This window comes from Thermobia domestica, chromosome 8 (assembly GCF_964235325.1).
Source record: "Thermobia domestica chromosome 8, izTheDome1.hap1.1, whole genome shotgun sequence".
NCBI classification, from domain to species: Eukaryota; Metazoa; Arthropoda; class Insecta; order Zygentoma; family Lepismatidae; genus Thermobia; species Thermobia domestica.
Window position 1 is genome coordinate 35,073,354 of NC_137461.1, and position 6,835 is coordinate 35,080,188.

The 6,835-nt window shown below is 34.9% G+C and overlaps 1 long non-coding RNA gene across 1 annotated transcript; it reads left to right on the forward strand.

Moving 5' to 3' along the window:
- The first annotated feature begins 207 nt into the window (after nucleotides 1–207).
- LOC145691623 (uncharacterized) lies at nucleotides 208–6,458 on the forward strand. The gene is made up of 3 exons (XR_014132437.1): nucleotides 208–297; nucleotides 2,760–2,898; nucleotides 6,289–6,458. It is a non-coding gene; the product is annotated as an uncharacterized LOC145691623 (long non-coding RNA).
- The last annotated feature ends 377 nt before the right edge of the window (nucleotides 6,459–6,835 follow it).

Sequence of the window (6,835 nt, forward strand, 5' to 3'; positions counted from 1 at the left end):
GCTTTTATAATTGATCAATTATATTCATCACTTTCATCAAGATCAATTATAATTAATCTATATTGATTTGTGGCCATGGAATCAACCACTCAGCAATACTTCATAAATGAAACTAACTAACCGTTAAAGCGTAAAGAAAGGAGTAGCATTACAAATCTATGCATGAATCATTACTAACGTATGAAGTGTTACCTTTGCAAGGTTAAATTAAAGTATAAATAAGACATCCTCGTTACACAGTTATATAAATGACCGAGAAGGAAGCTTTTCCAAAAACAATTCACGATGTTTGCTAAGGTAAGTCAGCTTCTTTACAGGATTATTTTAAAGATTTATAACTTTCACTGAAAAATAATATAGGACATATGTATATTTAAAATACACTTTTCGGGCACTAAAATGTAATACAAAAAAAAAAAAAAAAAAAAAGGAGAAAAATGTAGTCCAAAGTGTGGCATACATAAAGGTTACATTATAATAGTAGCAATGTATAAAATCGCCCCGTATATAGTCTGTACGATGTATGAAATCGTCCCAAAATCCAAGTTAAGAGTTCAGATTAGTGCACAATGGGCAACCTGACCTTCTGAAAAACGGGACATATTAAACATTTTAACTTGGATGTGTTTTTTGAGTATGACAAACCAAGAAACGTTGCGAAATTTATTAACTAACCTGGAAATCTATGTTGTATGGGACATTACGCAATTATAAACTAAATGTCTGAATTGTTAAGAAAGCAGGTGAATATGCCGGCCAAGAAAGTAGTGGGATATTGTATCTAGCTAAGTTTATTGGAAGGAGCCATTTGAATGAGCCGCTGTGTTTTGAAATTACATACTGCATGCCAGTGCTTCAGTTCACATGGTTCTTATTACCAAGGCTGTAGTGAAAGACTGTGACTTCAAGGAGATTCAACACCCATTCTACAACTTATAGGTCTATAATTGTAACTACAGCCTTCGCAAAAGTAGTCATGTGAACTGAAGGATTATCGTGTATTATGCTAGTAATTGAAATAACTGCCACAAACTAATGCTAAAAACTAACGAAGCTGGCAGTTGAAATATATATTATTTTTTTCAGTAGATTGCACTGTGCTCCATAAACGGGTAATTACCAGTGGCACTGACACTTTAAAAATATTCTCGTAATTTCCAGCAGATGGCGGCAAATAATTGACTCTCTACGGCAGCAGAAATAAATTGTCTAATTTGAAGAACATTATAAACCCGACTTTACGTTCTCACAATTAAAAAATTGATTTCTATTTTATAATTTTTGCTTTGGGTGCCAGTACGGTATTTTTCAGTCTTGAGAAAGAAAACTTTCCGCACTTTTATAAATAGCAGGTTCGATCCAGGGATTTGTCATTCAACACCTTGCCGCAAGCAAAATTTTTCTCATTTGTGTTTAAATACCTAAGTACAGTAATCTTGAATCTCTTTAAATGAAAATTTCTTAAATTGAAAGTTATTGAGATATAATGTTTTGAAAAAAATACAAAGTATATTAAAATCTCATGGTATATCTCAAGGAAACTCCTTTCTATGATACGCATTTCCTTCATATCAAACTATTATCTATTTAGTGAAAACCCCATTTGACATGAAAGAAAAGATAAAAACTCAAGGAATTCGTTAAATTCTAATTCCACTGTAAATAACAAAAGAAAAGTAGAGTTGAGTTGAGATGATTTTGGAGTTTAACGTTCGTTTCAGGAGTGAGGCTGAGACGGGACCCACTAATTAACGTGGAATCCGAACCATATCAGCTCCCACCAGGAATCGAACCTGGGTCTCAATGTAGATTATTAATACTTATTCTTCCTGGTAATTGTATCCCAGACGAGATCAATAGCTCATTCGTATCGAAATTATTATTATTATTATTATTATTTTGCTCGATTCTTGGTTGACTATGTGGAGCTCGTATTATATGTTAAAACGTACATCTCGTGCCATGCCGCGGGAAGGGCGACGGTCCCGGGCGCCAAAGTAAGCGGGTGCAAAATTCGGAAGAAAAAAAGAAAAGAAAGAGGAAGGAAAAAAAGAGACAGAAAAATACTTGAATATTACTAGTACATACTTAAATCCTCTCTCTGCTTTAGGAAGTGGTCCTATAATGTTACTCATGTTAGGAAAATGCATGTGTACATATACAAAACGAAAGGAAAACATGTAATTAAAAAAATGCTCAAAATCAAGGAAAAGCAGAGTCTATTTTTGAAAATGTTCTTATTCTTCGTGCGAATTGTGGTGACGCTTCACGACTGGTCTTTCGACATCACTCATATGTGCGGGGGCGCCGTCGTATGCCCTCGCCAGGGGCGCAGATTTTCCACGGCACGGCACTGCATCACATACAGTCTTAGTGCTCAAGTGAGATGTTAAATTTTAACAAACGAATACAATTAGTGGGAAGTTGCCGCGGTGACTGAGTGGTAGAGCGTTCACCTTTGGTGCATAGGATCCCTGGTTCGATCCCAGCTCGCGCCAAGTGGACCTTCTGATGGAGAAATGCCATGTGCGTGGGTTTTCTCGGGGTTTTTCCCGTCTCCTTCCACTTACTTCATTCCACCATTTCATTCATTTCACATCATCGCCGTCGACTTTAGTCTGGCCGGCATAACTGTGGGACATCAACCTGAATGATTTACAATTAGTGGGACCATAGCACATATATCATTAAAATAATTACATATTTTATTATCAAACATTATATTTTACAAACTATATTGTTTACGTTTCTTCTTTTAGGTTTTCATTCTTCTTGCATTGGTTGTTTGTGTTGCTTTGGCTGTCCCGATGCCTATACGAGTGCCCTATGCTCAAGGAGTTCCTTTGCAACAACAACAACAAAGAGGAGAGAACATGCAGACCGCTAACTTCATGTGGGGTGAGTAACAATTAATTGAGTTGATTTTGAGTTTAACGTCCCGTTCAGCAGCGAGGCTATATGAGACGTTGACCTACTGATTAACGTGGAATCCGAACCAAATGAGCTTCCGATGAGAATCGAACCCGGATCTCACACACCAACGACGCTTATGCTAACCGCTTAGTCACGAATGAGCTTGTCAGTAACAATTAAGTACAATTAACTATACGCAATCTGTGTTGCAAAATATAACGTATTAATCTATCGCACACCCGGTGGTAGAGTGTTGCAACTCAAAAACTGGCAATTTGCAGTTATCGCTCAAAGGAGAATACAGAGAGAGAAAGAGCTCTACTTGGTGGTACTTTCGCAGAATCGAAACTAAACAAATGAATCCCTTAGATTGCAGAAATACCAGTATTCCAGGGAGGGATTTTCATATAATAAGAAACTTTAGAAGTAGTGTATCCACAAATATGTATTTTTAACTTGTAACAGTGTTCCACCAGGTGTGTGATATTATAAAATACTCTTGAAATAATGTTATACTTTTGCTTGAATATTTGGCTTTTATTCAACTTCTTAATTTCTGAAATGATTACTATTGAGACCATGCCCCGAAACATACATTCTAGGAAATTGAAAGCAGCTTAAAATAAAGTAAGGTGCATATACACTCTTATAAAATAGGTTATTTTGGATTGCCTAGCGATTTGCATAAGTGAACAAATCAACAGGAATTAGGTAAACCTTCAACTTTCGTACAATTCACTTAATGTCAACTTAGAGGTACTGGCGGCAATAGAGCATGTAGCAGTTGTGTTAATGGTGTTTCTACCTTTAGCTATACATCACATGTCACATGCTACCTGATAAGTTTCTTAATTATTGTTTCAGACTTTGTTCCCACATTATGAAACTAAACGCAACAACACACTAACCACGGCTATCCGATAAAATATATAGAAAGATAAACATGTAACACTTTCAACACACTAACTGTCCAACACATTGAGAAGTAGTGTAAGACTGATGAAGACACAGTTAGTGTGTTGAAACTATTACGTGTTTGTGTTTTTATATGTTTTTATCATATAAAATAGTATGTCGTTGTGTTAAGTTTTTTAAGTATTACTTCTCCAAGGTGGCAGGTCTAGAAGGAAAGTCACATCGGTAGAAATTTAAATTTTATATCTGCAAGCTAAGAGAATGAAGACTTCCTAATGTGCTAATTATTACTACAGCTTTCAGAAGGTGTATGATGCTCAATTCCTTTAACTCTGAGTGATAAAATTGAATGTTTTACCGGTGCAATGGCCCTCGGGAGTTATTCTCTCCACATCAACAGATCAAGCGCGCAGTCTTTTTCAAATATCGATGCCGGATTCTTGACGAATATAGTTCTTGCATCGTTTCTACAAATTCACAGGGAATTGGATATTCTTTAACATATTGTGAATGTCTTCACTAGTTCCATATTTTTAAAATTATTTTCCTTCCCGAAATTATCTACCAAATTATAACATGTTTGTATGGTACTAATTATCTGGAACCCCGTACGCAGGAATTTATTAAGCGAGAAGTCCAAAGTTTTGCGGTGTCCAAACGCAATATGAAGATAAATTGCATTAAAATTTGTAAAATCATCCCTAAAGTTAGACAAAATTTATAGAAAGTTCTGGATTTCCGGGAGTAGTCGTACCCTAGGGCCCATCTCCTGTGTACGTCCCTACTTGCCTGTAATACATGTTTTAATATACTAGTAATGAAATATCTAATGAAAAGTCAAATCAACACCATCTGTATACATTTTAGCAGCAACACAATAACCATGAAACAATTTAAAGTTGATCAATGGCTGTTTTTCGTATTCGCCATTCTCTTGCTCTATACCTCTGTGTACCTCAACAGACACAGCAAGCCATCATCAGATATCCACGAAGATATGTCTTTCATTTCATCAATAAATATTTCAAACACCTTACATATGTAGTAAATATACAAATGTACCTACTTACCATAATGTGCTCAATGTGCTTACCGTTGGGATAGCACGGGAAAGATGTCAATGTTGCTATGATGTTTGTTACTGATATATTATTTATGTATCTTAGATGTTGTATGATAATAGGTTAATAATATCCGCAACGACACTTATGTATCAAGAATGTACATGCAGATAATTCAATGAAAACTGACTGTTGGTGGATTCATAGGAAAACTTAAATCTGGTAACGAGTAACGTACTTAGGATTTTGTTCCAGGAGGTTATGCACAACACCCCCCTTCCAGGGGAGCAATTTCCCACCTGAATTTGAGATGTCTATTAATGTACTAGCAAAACACGTGAAACTCCTATGTCGATGGAGGATCTTACTCCCCCTTCCCCTCCCAGGCAAATTGGAAATGATGCTCCTCCAAACACACGTTGAATATTTGTAATCTCATTTCAACATAATTGATTTCATTTTAGAATGAAATGGAAATATTCAATTTTATCTGTGTACATTTCTACCTGAAAGAAAATGTTGAGACAAGTTGAAGCTGAAATATACTAATTGCAGTTTTAATGGCAAGAATCGAAGACTGGTGAATCTTATGTGATATAATACACACAAAAATTTAGCAGTGAAGCTTTTATTCTATTCATTGAAGAAAAGAAAGCATCCTCTTGGCCTACTTAATTTCCCGGGCTACTTATTCCCCCTTTTGATTTTCTTTAATTCAAACATTTGTCTTTCTTTATAACTAAATATTATAAATATTCCTTTGCTATAACAAATCAAGTTCCGTTATGTTATATATGTGCAATTTAGTGTGGAACACCAGTTTCGCTTATTAACTCCTGTTAGTTTTGGTGTTACTGACGACTGCCAATTTGAATCACAAGTAACAACCGTTGAAATGAAAAAAAAAAGAAAGAAAAGAACGCAGTTCTTACATGAAATAGAATTTGACAAATACCGTATTATTTCCAAATAAAGACCATAAGAAAATACAAAGCCAATGAAATTCTTAGAGAAGGATTATTGTTTTAATTGCTGTACATGGAATGCTAAGAATTAATAAATTTATTTTTGGGAGGTTGAGGCCGATAGCCTCCTACATACGACATTGCTTGTAACATTGCCAGTAATGTTTAAATATTATGAGCGCAATCCAAAGATAATTTTTTGAGAATATTAACACTGGTTGTTCCTCTCAAGCCTTAGGCTTGTCTAATAAAATATACAGATATATTTCGCCTATGCGTGTATGCAACCCGCAACAATATTATGGATTTTTACAATTTGCATGATATTTTAGCTATTATCCGGATTTTTTTCTTACATTATTTATAGGATTATGAGCATTCATATTATATTTTGATTCAACTTAAATTAATCCAAAAATCTATTTTACTTTCAGGATTCCCATGGTTCTGGGGATAAGACATCAGAAGGATGAACATGCAACTAGATGCTGAAACATAAATTTAAATTATAGCTTTCTTTTAATTGAAGTAGTCTATCTTTCAACTCAACCATACAAACAACACTGTAAAATGCACACGTAGTAAATAAAGCAATATAAAAGTACTTTTTATTTTCATTTTTTTTCGAAACTATATTAAATATTCCTAGTTGTTAACATCTGATATCACTTTTTTATGTCAGTGCTTTCTTCGAATGACTACCGATACATCAATGGTTACAGAGAGTTAGTCACAATAGAATATTTACCTGAAAGTTGTGTGCAGGGTACTTCATCAAGTGAAGTACGTAACTAAACATTTGCATAAACTATATTTTTAGATATTTTCGTAGAGCATGACTCTGGTTTACAAGGTAAGACATACATAGTGTGTTCCGTAAGTTCTCGGGAATACCTCGAAATAAAACATTCAACGATGTCAAGTTAGTATTCTTCATACAGTTTTTTTCCACACCACACACAAATGCGCGGAACAGGTCGT